Genomic DNA, 13935 nt, shown 5'->3' with positions numbered 1-13935 from the left:
GAGGGTTCTAGGCAGGAAGAACCGCTGCTGGGAGCTTCTTAAGGAAGAAGTGGGCTTGGCACACTTGAAGCTCAGCAAGGAAGCCAGTGTGGCTTAAGCCAAGGGAGCCAAGGGTTGGGATGGTGGTACCAGGGGCCATCACGCTGACGGGCCAGTAAAAACTGGAGGACTATGGCTTTGAGTGAGTGAGATGGGAGCCTTGGGAGGATTTTGAACAGGGGCGTAACACGATATGACAAATAACACTAAACAAGAGTTATCACACTTGCAATGAAAATAAAATACTGGTGAGGCACAGAGGACTCAACAGAAACAGCAAGAGCCACTGGGGACCAGCTTTTTCTGTGGCTTCATGCTGAGATGGTGGGATGAACAGGAGACACATCTAAATGGCCGGTGGTAGGCCCCAGAACAGGATACTTTGTGGGATCCTAGAAGAAAACCCATGTCGGGTCAACCAGAAGCTTCAGCCAAGCTCTCACCCCATGCCCTGTATCCTCAGATTCCAGAAGAGTGTTCAGAAAGAAACATTCAGCCTGATCAATTTAACTAAAAGTAACAAGACAAGACCACCTGATCAAAGACGAAGCCAAAAAAAGGAACAATAGTGTCTTTCCACATTGGATAAGAGCAAAGAGAAGGTCTGGGCAGAGCTCTCCATGCTAAGCGTGAGAAAAAAGGGAGGAAAATGGCATTTCAACTATGCAAGCATTCTAGAACACAAAAGGGAAAGGAAAGACAATCTGCAAAAGAACAATAAAAAACTCAGTATGCAGTCATTTATACAAGACTCAAAAACAAGATGATGAAGCAATATGCTGGGATGAAAAGGCAGATTACCAGGTTAAGGAAACAATTGCAGGTCAAAGCAGCATCCTTACGGATCAAACAAATACATGTAAACCAGTGGAGAACAGACTAGGCACAACTAAAAATTCAAACAATGACAAAAAGAAAAGGCTTTAGCACCTCACAGTGAATGCAAAGGAAAAGGATAAATCAGTTACAGATGACGATAAATAAAGACTTCAAAGTTGGCCCACATAAAGAATCATTTATATTTCTTAAGGAGAGCAACCAACAAACGGGAGAGTGTTTCAGAGATGTCATTTCATATATATTTGTGATACTAGAAAAATACTAAATCTGCAAATCATAAGAAATTAATATATGAGAAAAAAACAGTACAATTTACAAGGAGGCACTGAACTTATCCTGATCAACATTATCTATAGAGGAAGACTTTATCCAGACAGATAAAAAGGGAGTGAGGTGGGATCCAGCTGGTCTCAGACTTCACCACAACAACATTCTTCGAGAAGAAATCAGAGTTATGTCCCAAAGCCCTGACTAAAGGAAAATGTAACTCAAGAATATTAAAACTGAAGACATTCTGAAACATGAAAGAACTCAGAAACTATATGAGCCCTCTTGCAAAATATACTGGAAGACTAATCCAATCGCAAGATGAATTTATTAAAACACACACATACACACACCTCTAGAATGAAGAAGTTATAGTTCGAAGAGCTAGCTATGGGGATCACAGTCATTTAAATAAGGTTAAACAACAGCACAACAGCAAAATTTTTGATTGCTGAACACAATGTGCTATCAATCATTTTAAGTTTAAAATTGTAAAAGTAACAAAACTCAGGACTAAAGAAAGGCGGTGGGAGAAAGTATCAGAGGATGAATCACTTATCTTTTTTTATTTTATTGAAGTATAATTGATGTACAATATTATAGAAGTTACAAGTATATAATATAGTGATTCATAATTTTTAAAGGTTATACTCCATTTATAGTTACTAGAAAATATTAGCTATATTCCCTGTGTTGTACAACATATCCTTGAAGCTTACTTTATACATAATAGTTTGTACCTTTTAATTCCTTACCCCTCTATTGCCCCACCCCTTTCCCTCTCCCCACTGATAACCACTAGTTTGTTCTCAATATCTGTGAGTCTGCTTCTTTTTTGTTATATTCACTAGTTTGTTGTATTTTTTAGATTCCACATAGAAGTGATATTATACAGTATTTGTCTTTCTCTGTCTGACTTTTCACTTAGCATAATGCCCTCCAAGTCCATCCATGTTGCTGCAAATGGCAAAATTTCATTCTTTTTTATTTCTGAGTAGTATTTCTTTGTGTGTGTGTGTGTGTGAGGATGTATATCTCACATCTTCTTTATCCATTCATCTGTTACGGACACTTGGGTTGCTTCCATTTCTTGGCAATTGTAAATAGTGCTGCTATGAACATTGGGGTGCATGCATCTTTTTGAATTAGCATTTTTGGGTTTTTTCAGATATATACTCAGGAGTGGAATTGCTGGGTCATATGCCAGTTCTACTTTTAATGGGAGAAAATATTTGCAAATAATATGACTGATAAGGGGTTACTGTCCAAAATACATAAACAGCTCGTACAACTCAACATCAAAAAAACAAACCACCCGATTAAAAAACGGGCAGAAGACTTGAATAGACATTTTTCCAAAGAGGGAATGCAGATGGCCAATAGGCACATGAAAAAATGCTCAACATCAATAATCATCAGGCAAATGCAAATAGAAACCACAATAAAATGTCACCTCACACCTGTCAAATGGCCATCATCAAAATGAACACAAATAGCAAATGTTGGTGAGAATGTGGAGAAAAGGAAACCCTCGTACACTGTTACTGGGAGTGTAAATTAGTGCAGCCACTGTGGAAAACAATGTGGAGGTTTCTCAAAAAACACTTTATCTTTTATAGTAGGAGGTTATTTTTAATTAGTATTGCCTGAAAAATTGGAAGATGTGTATTAAAAGAGAAAAATGAAACATTTGATTTCATCAAGTTTTTACTTAACCCGACTTAGAGAGAGATTTGAAGAAATACTATCGCTGGCAATGGAGAAAAAAAGAAACATGATCTAAATTTCAGCAATTTCTTCAGTTTCACTTCAGTTTATTTTTCTTTAGTTACAATCAAGTGTAATTACGTAACATTTTTATTTTAAAAAGCATTATGATCTCTAATTAGTTAGCTAGCTTTTTATCTACCTAACTAGCCTTCCATTCTTCCAACCCATCCATATATGCACAGGGATGTTTGGAATGATGTCCACCAGAGTTAATGTTGGTTATTTCTTGCTGGTGGAATTTTGAAGTGATTTGCTGATTTCTTCTTCATACTTAAAAAAAATATTCTTTAACATTATTTTATTATGAGCATTTATCATTTAATAAGAAATAAAGTTGTGATGTTTTAAAATACATATGTTGGGAATTCCCTGGCAGTCCAGTGGTTAGGACTCTGTGCTTCCACTTCAGGGGCACGGGTTCGATCCCTGGTCAGGGAACTAAGATCCTGCATGCTGCATGGTGCGGCCAAAAAATATTATAATAATAAAATAAAATAAATATGTTTACTTAAGTCTTATATAGTAATAAATCAATATTTGATGGTGTTCTGAAATCAGAATTAATACTCAAGAGTAATTGATGTATTGAGGGTTTGCTATACGCTGAGCACACTGTAAATGGGCCTCATATAGACAATGCTATTTTTTTTAAACCTCACAACTTCATGAGCATGTTCCCATTTTAAAGATGAGGAAACTAAATCTCATATATGTTAAGTGATGACATCACTGACTTCCAATCAGCTGAGAAGGAGCTCAAATCCATGTTCTTAATTCCAAGTCCATTCATCCCTTTATCAATTTTGTACAGAGGCCCCACTCTGTCCCACATGTTATATATGCTCCACTATTCAACAATTCCTAGACTTCTTCCTGAGGACAAAGTTAAGCATTTCCTCTTTAGACAATTAAAGGAAAGTGTATAAGAAAGATTTTACAAAAGAAAGATTCAGAGACCCTGATTCATAAACCATCCTGAAATGGTACCCTCTATTTAGCTTGCCTTTTATCTTCTCTTTGGAGATGATATCGCGACTGATTTTACATATACCTTGCAGATTTATTTTATTTAAAATATAAAATATACTGAAATTGGGACCAGGGTGTTTGTGTATGATTCTTTCAGGTGCACATGGTTGCCTTGCGTACTTTCTGTATGTGGCTATATTTCACAATTAAAAAAAAAAAAGAATTTTACAGACTGTTAGCAAGGTTTATCAGCTTGTTTCACTCAATAAATTAAATTTTGATCTGTGATAAATAGTAAAACATAGATGATCAACCATATTTAGATAAATGTCTATAGGATTGTGTATTATTTACCTATTGCAATGTATACAAAATACCCCCCAAATTACTACTTTAAGCCAGCAAACATTTGTTTATCCCACAGCCGCTGGGTCAGGACACCAAGTACAGCTTAGCTGGCTGCCTCTGGCTCACTCTTTCTCACACGCAAAGCCAGCATCAGTGTGTTGATGGGGCAGCCATCATCAAGCTCAACAGGAGAGGAGTTGCTTCCAAACTCACCCATCTGGCTATTGGCAGGTCTCAGGTCTTTGCTGGCTATGGATCAGAGTCATCAGTTACTTAACCACGTGGATTTCTCGATAGGTCTGCTCACGATACGCAGTTTGCTTCTCCCCAAATGAGCGACCACAGAGAGAAAAAGAAAAGGAGACTCAATATGAAAGCTGCAGTCTTTTTATAACCTCATCTCAGAAGTTATGTTCAATTGCTTCTGCTTTATTCGATTCATTAGAAGTGAGTTACTAAGTCTAGCCCTCACTCAACGGGAGGGGAGTACACAAGGGAGTGAATAGTTGGAGGTGGGGGTCAAGCTAGAGGCCGCTTACCACAGGCAGAGACAAAAAAGCCATGTACCCAAATGGTAGCAGTAGCTGCCTCTAGTAGTGGATTGGAACTATGGGTGTTCTTAATATTATTTTTATTGTTTGTCTTCTTTTCTAAATTATCGATGGTGCAGAGGTAGAAATGGTTGAAAGCATGGGCTCTGTATTTAAATTCTGCTTCTGTCATTCACCACCTGGATAAGACAGAGCCTTACTAAGACTCAGTTTCCCCCGTGCCTACTTCTCATGTTCTTGTGCAGATCGACGTAATCTGTCTGAAAAGCACTCACAAGTAGCACATTTTAAGAGCTCATTAAATGTGGGCATTTATCACTGATGAGTGTATATAATTTTTGAAATATGATGAAGAAGGTGGGTAGAAGTTATAATAATACAAAAAATTATTATCCCATTTATGCTTACACATATTTCCATTAGCAGGGGAGGGATACGAACACATAAAACACAGGAAAAGTGAGAGCAAATAATATAAGCAAATGCTAAATTATGTAGATCGAACCACACGTGAAGTCATTAAAAATAAAGGGAAAATGGAAGATGGAGCAATTGTGGAGAGGAATGCATTTCAGAAGAGGCAGGGCAGGCTGTGGAGAGGCTGATGGGCAGGATTAGAGTATCTGAAATTCTGGTCAGTTCCTCATTTACTGAGTGCCTCCTCCATGCCAGCCACTGAAGATGCAGCGCTGAATAAGGCAGAATGTCTTCAGAAAACTCACAGTCTAGAAGGCAAGGACATCAATCAGAGATCCTTTCAAAGTATTTGGTGACTTCAGAAATAGAAATAAGCATTTAATCAACAGCTATTTATTGAGCAACTACTATGTGCAGGCATTATAGGAGATACCAAAACCCACTGCCCCCAAAGAGCTCATTGCATAGTTCAGGAGATGGACAATTAAACAGGCAATCTCGAGGCAATGTAACAAATGCTGAAATGAGTAGAGCATCCTTTTTTAAAGAGATTACATGATATGGAAGAGCAGAGGAGTGGTTTAGGGAGTCAAGGAAGATCACATATAAGCTGAGACTATGTTAGCCAAGCCAAGGGTTTAAAGAGAGAGTTCTAATTGAAGGAACATCCTAAGCGCAGGGTTCTGAGACAGCGCAGAGAAAGATGACATAACTGGGAGACAACAGGCTGGCGGGCTTAGGCAGGTTAATCAAGGCCAGATTATCGAGTATTCAAAACTGCAGACAACAGAAAATAGAGTGCACGCTTAAAATTTGCAGAGAGCAATGACATCGTGGAGGCTCTATTTAAGGAGGAACTTGTGTTTCCCTCAGAGGAAGTGTGGATAAGTGGTGAGCTCAGCGTCTGGAGAGGAGGTGACCTTGACCTCAGAGGTTCATTTCACCTGGAGTCTTCCTCTCAGGATGACTCCCTTAAATTCCAATGACATCTGATCTGGAAGTCTATTGTAACTCCTTCTAAGCTCTGCAGAACCACATGATGCTTGAAGAAACAAGTAGTCTCACGCGTCACAGACAGTGCCACAAAGAATGACAGAGAAGAGAGAGCTTTCAAAACAAATAAAAACACACCAGGACTCAATTGGGGTCTTTGTGGAAGGCATATTCAATGGGGGACGTGCCTGCAAAAGCAGAATAGAGCCAGAAACAGGATGGGAGAAGTTCTTAGTCCCCACCATAGTGGGACAACCATCTGATTTTACTATTCTGGAGCAGGGTGACTTTGGGCTAATCCCCTCATCTTTTTGACCCAAGTTTTGTATCTGTAAAAGATAATAACCTCTATTTCAAAGGACTGCTGGAGGGATAAAATGAGATTATCTCTACGAAAGAACGAAGAACAATCCAACGGTAAGGTAACTTTATTATTCTTAGATAAGGAAGAAAGTATAATTCTTAATGCTAGGACTCTGGAGTTTAAGCTTGGGTTCAAATCTCAGTCTTGCAATTACTAACTGTATGATCTTAGGCAAGTTCCTTAACTTCTCTGGGTCTCCAGTTGTTTGCTCATAAAATGGAGAAAATAATAGTAGCCACTTCCTAGGCATTTTAAGAGGCATAAATGATTAATTCATGTAAAATGCCAAAACAATGTAGATGTATAATGAACTCTCAATAAATATTAGCTAGTAATAGTAGTAGTAGTTGTTGTTATTGTTGCTGTAATAGTAGTGCCAGTTGTAACAGTGTTAGTAGCAGTAGTATTTTTGGATTCTATGACCCTGATTTTTATGATACAGATGGGAATAGAAAAATAACATATTAATGCAAATGAGATTTAATTAGCACCTCAACGTAAGTTCATGTATTTTGTGTTTTTCAAACCTAATAGCAAGGCTGCAGCATTATTTCCAGATTAAATTTGAGGAAATAGACTTGAAGAAGTTACATGAATTTCTTATGATCACACACCCAGAAGAGGCTCTGCAAGGAGTTGGCCTCAAGTTTCCTGATGCTAAATTCAGTGTTCTTTCTGATAAGCTGATCTGTCTCTCTGTGCTAGGTATGGCATGCTTTAAAAATAATAATTTTGAGGCATCTCAGCAGGAATTTCCTTTAGGTTGAGCTAAAACCAAACTCTATGGTATTAGCAAGTCTTGCTGTTCTTTTTAAAAAGCTTTTGTCTTTTCTGGTATTGTCTTCCAGCTTTCTCCTCTAAGAAGAAATTTTCAATTAACCATTAGCTTATGTCACTAACATTTGTTCTTAAATGCACACATTCATTCTTGTAAGTGATTAAGGATGATGGGTATAGAAATATATAAGTACATAAATGACAAGCCAACCATGTACATATGGTAATTTAATTTTGAGATGACTGCCATGCTTATGCACTTCTATCAGGTCACCTACTTTTGATGAATGTGCAATTTCTTTCCCACAGTTTTATCACTGCCAGTATTTAAGTAAATATTCTAAGTGCAGGACTAGAGAAAACCATCTATGCCATCCAGATAATTTGCAGCTGGGAAAAATAAGCGATGGGGTTCTGTTTAGATTCTAACTCTGGTAAGTTGTTGCTCCCCACTTTACTAATGTTGTGTGTTTAGCAGGTGTCCAGTGATTTGGAACGTGCCACTACTCTATGACCACCCTGAACGCACCTGATCTCATCTGGAATGTGCCACTGAGTGAAATAGCATTGATCCCAGATGGGAGTATAAGATTTAGGATGAAGTTCAATCATTTGACTGAAAATTCCCGAGAATATTTCAGACATTATCACAGATTACGGAATTTTAGAGTTACTTAAGTAGACAGAGGGGGTACAAAATCTAGCTAAGTGAGATTAACCATGGATAAAAGAAGAGGAAGCACACTCCAGAAAGCAGGAACTGGATGAAAAAAATAGGATGGTTCTGTACAGGAACCCATAGGAAGTTTGGTGTTGCTGAAGACAAAATGGCAGAGATGAGGCAGAGGTGGGCAAATGTCAGGTGGTAGAGGGTCCTGAATGCTACACAAAGGGACGTGGACTTTACCCTGAGGCCATGGAAGGTTTTAGGGAAGAAGTGGCGCAGCCCATGTGCATTTCAGGTCAATCACACCAGTGGAAATATGAAGAGGATTTGGCAGGATGGTGTCATGTCAACAGCAGGCTGGAACTCCCAGCATTGCTTGCTCTTCACTCACAGTTGAATGTGTTCTGAAGCTTTCTGAGCACCACTCTCCTCCCTCCACAGCAAGGAGGCTTGGAGAGTGATTCCGGGAAGTCAGGAACATTCTGGGTTGTCAAAGTCAAAACTGAAAAACCATTCCTGACCAAGAGCAAAGTTGAAATGTAATTAGGCTTCCTAGAGGCCAATGCTGAGGGATGGGAGCCCTTCAGATAATAGTGTGAAAATAGAATTGAGACTCTGGGTGGCCATTCACTCTCCTAGTGCTTTGTTGCATCCTTCAGGGTGTTGGCTGGAGCTGAGCTACTGCACAGCTGTGGGTTTTGCAAACCTGAGCTCCTAAGTTTCTTTCCTCAAGCTGCCTCTTCCCTGTACCTCATGCTGCAACTTCGCCCTTCTATGAACCTCTGACATCTCAGGGTTCGAAGTAAAACTGAAAGTTCCAAAAGGACCACAAGAGACCTTTCCTCCCCAAACTTCTCCTGCCCAAGTATACCCTTTTCTTTTTACTGCATGTCTATTTCACAGATGTTGGGTTTACTCTGAGTCTGAACTTTGTAATGAAAGGATGTGATGCTTGGAGTCCAGGCACTTGGTTTTGATTCTGGTTCTGCAGCTTTCTGACCACCTGAACTGCCAATCCATTTAACACATTGAGTCCCAACTTTTCCATCTGCAAAATAGGAAATTAACTAGATGATGCCTGAGGGAGCTTTGAGCTCTAATATTCTGTGATTGTAAGAACATCCTGTTACCCATCATTGTCCCGGATGCTGAGCAAAAATAAAATGAAACAAGCCCCAAGCCCACCATCACCTTCATAATATAGTCATGACACTGATAATAGGCAGATATGCAAGTGATGTTGTAGGCAAATGCTTATGACATGGAAAATTCTTCAGCTCTATTGTCAAGTGAGAAAAAAGGCTACAAGGAAGTACAGTGTGATCTCATTTTTGTAAAAGAAGTAAATACATAGAAAAAAATACCCAAAAGGTGATCTCACAGTCATCTCTGGTCATGAAATTTTCTGTGTTTTTGTTCTTGTTTATTTTTATTTTATGATTTTTTTTTAAAGAAGGTACAGTATTTTTGCAATAATAAAATAAATCTTATAAAATAATAGGAGTATTCTCTGGAGAATCATGGATCTATTGACCATTCTTCTGAGGAATTAAGGAAGACTTTCCAGATGGCATGACATTTATTCTAGAATGTGATGGTCAAATAAGAGTCATTCATTTCTCAGCAACCCCTCCATCTATCCATTGTCCCTTTCTTTTCTCCTGAATACATGATATGGTTTCTCATGAATAAGCATTGACCTCCCCCTCTAAAGTATACACTATTTGAAAGCAAAAGACAATTCTCCTCATTCTCCAGTATCCTCTCTGGATAAATACCAAGCATTTGTCCCCCAGAATATACAGAGTAAATAAACTTGCACTTACGATGCGGATTTTGTTGAAGGCAGAGATGTTGATTTATACTCTGCTCATGCTTGTGCAAAAATCCTCCATCTCTGGTTTCTCAGTGGTTGGTGCACCAGTTTCCCGAATCTAAGGTCATGAGTTTACTTCCTGCATCACTTAGCTTCACTGTCTTCTTCTGTGGCTTGGACCAAAATCCCAACAACATGTGGCAGTCACTGCACTGGGAAAGCTGAGTAGAGACAGAAAAATAAACCATAAACCAGCAAAGTACAAGGGACCTAAGATGTGAATGGATGGTTCTATCCTATGAGGTATCATGGAGTTATTGGGGTAGAGCAGAGGTAGAAGGAATGGAGGGAAGAGAAATTAAGGAAAACCCCACTTCTTAGACTTAGGCTAAAACAAGGTGAAATCAATCTTGGGAAAAGAGCAGTTGTCTGCTGCACTGCATCTCTTTAAATACCATCTATCTACATGCCAGCAATGCCCAAATTTATGTCTCTAGCCCAGACCTAGCTCCCAAACTCCAGATTAAAATTCAGCTCTCTACTTGATATGTCCACTTGGATACCAAACCAACCTCTCAAACTCAACATGTCCTAAACCGAATTCCTGATCTTTCCTATCCAAGCTTAGGCTATTTGCTGCTTCCCCATCTCAGAAGATGGCAATCAGCTTTCCAGTTGCTTAGGTGAAAATCTAGGAATAACATACAGATGGCCAAAAAGCACATGAAAAGATGCTCAACATCACTAATTATTAGAGAAATGCAAAGCAAAAATACAACGAGGTATCAGCTCACACCAGTCAGAATGGCCATCATCAAAAAATCTACAAACAATAAATGCTGGAGAGGGTATGGAGAAAACCCTCCTACACTGTCGGTCGGAATGTAAATTGATACAGCCACTATGGAGAACAGTATGGAGGTTCCTTAAAAAACTAAAAATAGAGCTACCATATGAACTAGCAACCCCACTCCTGGGCATATATCCGGAGAAAACCATAATTCAAAAAACACATGCACCCCAATATTCATTGCAGCACTATTTACAATAGCTAGGACATGGAAGCAACCTAAATGTCCATTGACAGAGGAATGGATAAAGAGGATGTGGTATGTATATACAATGGAATATTACTCAGCCATAAAAAAAGAAGGAAATAATACCATTTGCAGCAACATGGATGGACCTAGAGATTGTCATACTGAGTGAAGTAAGTCAGACAGAGAAATACAAAAATCATATGATATTGCTTATATGTGAAATCTAAAAAAAGAAAAAAAATGGTACAGATGAACTTATTCGCAAAAGAGAAATAGAGTCACAGATGTAGAAAACAAACTTGTGGTTACCAGGAGGGACAGTGGGGGGGAGGGATAAATTGGGAGATTGGGATTGACACATAAACACTACTATATAAAAAATAGATAACTGGTAAGGACCTACTGTATAGCACAGGGAACTCTTCTCAGTACTCCATAATGACCTATATGGGAAAAGAATCTTTAAAAAAGTGGATATATGTATATGTATAACTGATTCACTTTGCTGTACACCTGAAACTAACACAACACTGTAAATCAAGTATACTTCAATAAAAATTTTTTTAAATAAATAAAATAAAATCCAGGAATAGGAATTATCTGTGCTGTCTCTCATACCCCACATTTATCAGGAAATACTCTAGGCTCTATATTCAGAAAATATTAAAATTCAGCCATTTCTCACCAACCCACCACTACCACTCTGGTCCAAGCCACCATTATCTTTCACCTGCATTACTGTAATAACCTCCTGACTTTTCCCTTCCTGCCTTAAGCCCCTACGGTCTATTCTAAGCACAGCAGCCAAAGTGATCCTCTTAAGACACATATTATTTTATGCCTCTTATGTCCTGCTCAAAATATTGCACTGGCTCTCCATTTCACTCAAATAAAAGTCAAAGTGTTTTGCAGACAATGGGTCTGCAGAGCCGATGTGATATGGCTCCCATTAGTTCTCTTGCCTCATTTCAACCACTCAGCTTTTACCACATGGCTCTCCTTCCCACTCCTACACAATCACCCACTGCTTACTATTTATGGTTGCTTGTGTACATCTTATCTAACTGTTGAGTAATAGGAATAGCTAATCTTTGAAATCTCATATTTGCATAGCAGTTAACAAATTACTTCCATATATAATATTTCATTAAATCCTCACAATAGTGTTGTAAACTAAGTGTTCCTTTTCCCTTTTTACAGGTAATCAATTTGAGGCTCAGAGAGGCTAAGCAACTCACCAAGCTACACATGGTTAGTAATTGGTACACTTGTATACAAATGTAGGTCTGTTTGACCCTAATGGGTGAAAAGAAGACTTAAAGTTGATTGATTCCTCTTAGATTAAGGTCCTTTACTTAATAATTTTATTTAATCTCCTTAATCTATCATCTTCTGTCCTTCCATTAGGTCCTACTCCGTTATACAAGGTGTCTTGTACGTAGCAAATGATCATAAAATGTTGATAAGTATCATTGTCGTCCTCCTCCTCCTCACCGTCCTCATCCTCACATTACAAACTCTATCTTTTGAGTCCTTGCTTCAGTCTTCATGGGTCACATTCTTTTTATTTCTTCATTCATGCACTAAAGAAAGAGACTTGTGGGCAGCAAGGATGGATAAATTCGGTAGGCAATAATTGTCTGTGTTTCTTTTTCTTCTTTCTAAAAATTGCTACCTATTTGTTCCCACTGTCTGTGACCATTTCCAAAGAGATGCTTGGTTCATTGAGTTCCTATCTAATTCCCTTCCCACCAGCAATGCAGTTATTCAACTTGCCAATTGTCTGTTTCCAAGTGACCTCATAGTTCCCATTTGTAAAAGTCAATATGGTCTAACTCATCATTATTCCCTAAATGGTTCACTTATATCCTGGGATATAATTCCTTTTCTTCCTTTTCAGAAAGTGTTCAAAGCTTGTTCAGTTATCTAGTCAACAAGTATTTGTTTAGCAACTAACATAGCCCAACCTCTGATTTAGGAATTGGGAATAGACAAAGAGATAGGACCTTGGCCTTCTGATGGTATAACAATGGACAAAGATAGGAACTGAGGTAATTTTAATCTGTACCTAGGATATAAATATCTGAGATTTACCTAGGAGATCAATCAATCTCCACTTTACAGATTTTAAAACTGAATCCCAATTTTTTAAAACAGTTTTCAGTTTTTTATACTAATTATTTTTATCCCAACAGGCTTTCAGTTTTTAAAAGATCATGTACCCATTTTTTAAAATACTATTTTTAAGTGATTTTGATGGTTCAGTTTTCTTAATTGAAGATGCCAGTTAAGGCTTCTAATTAGCATGAGGCTGTGTTGCTACACTAAATTGATTTCATTCCAGCAAAATTAGAAAAACTTGACATTTTGCTGAGCCTGTGCATTACTAATAAGTTTAAATATATTTTTTCTATTATAATCGCCACAATTTGTGTGTGTGTGGATTCCTGGGGATTCAGGGAGAACAGTTTAAGAAAATCTGCTAAGATAGGAGAATAATGATGCCAGCATCAAGACCAGGGCCCTAAGTCTTGTTGTCTACCCATATTTCTCCATTTATCATTCATTCAACAACCATTCCTTGAGCCCCAGCTGTGCTCTGGTTTCTCTGATATGTACTGTGATACAAAGAGCTACAGAAGCTCTCAGATAAGAAGGAGGCTGAGAATTGTAGGCTTGTGAGCAGTGAACCATTCAAAGAAGTCAGACTAAGTGGAGGAATAGTGAACAGAAGTTTGGAAGAGCTATGAAGGGATCTGGTTTTAAGAATTTAACTCTATTTCTGCTTTGTTTCAGACCTCTTCTCTTTTGTTGTGTTTCTCCTTTTAATTATCGTTTAAAATTCTTTATACCAGCATGTCATAGTTTATTCAACTTGCCCCCATCATTAGATATTTGAAATTTTTACACTGTTAAAAATAATATGTATGGCCTTCATTTATTCCATAAACACTTACTGAGCATCTACTAAGTGTATGACACAATTCTCCCATATGGGGTTAGGAAGTTGATTCAGGCAGACATTCTGCTTGCAATAAGTTTTCAGCCTAGTAGAATATAGCTAGATCATTAGGTAG

General features: G+C 38.2%; 1 long non-coding RNA gene across 16 annotated transcripts in view; it reads right to left on the bottom strand.

Annotated features, from left to right (window-relative positions):
• LOC133077459 (uncharacterized) overlaps positions 1 to 13935 on the bottom strand; it is a 380931-nt gene that overhangs the window by 18048 nt on the left and 348948 nt on the right. For 15 of the 16 annotated variants that reach the window (XR_009697732.1, XR_009697721.1, XR_009697731.1 and 12 more), the window contains 2 exons: positions 9829 to 10039; positions 4447 to 4553 (listed from right to left, as the gene is read on the bottom strand). This is a non-coding gene — a long non-coding RNA (uncharacterized LOC133077459). Of the gene's footprint in view, positions 1 to 4446; positions 4557 to 9828; positions 10040 to 13935 lie in introns of all 16 variants that reach the window. The other variant, XR_009697735.1, reaches the window with a different exon arrangement.

Source organism: Eubalaena glacialis, chromosome 17, assembly GCF_028564815.1.
Source record: "Eubalaena glacialis isolate mEubGla1 chromosome 17, mEubGla1.1.hap2.+ XY, whole genome shotgun sequence".
NCBI lineage: Eukaryota > Metazoa > Chordata > Mammalia > Artiodactyla > Balaenidae > Eubalaena > Eubalaena glacialis.
The sequence above is the reverse complement of the archived record's forward strand: the minus strand, read 5'-3'. Positions and strand labels throughout refer to the sequence as shown.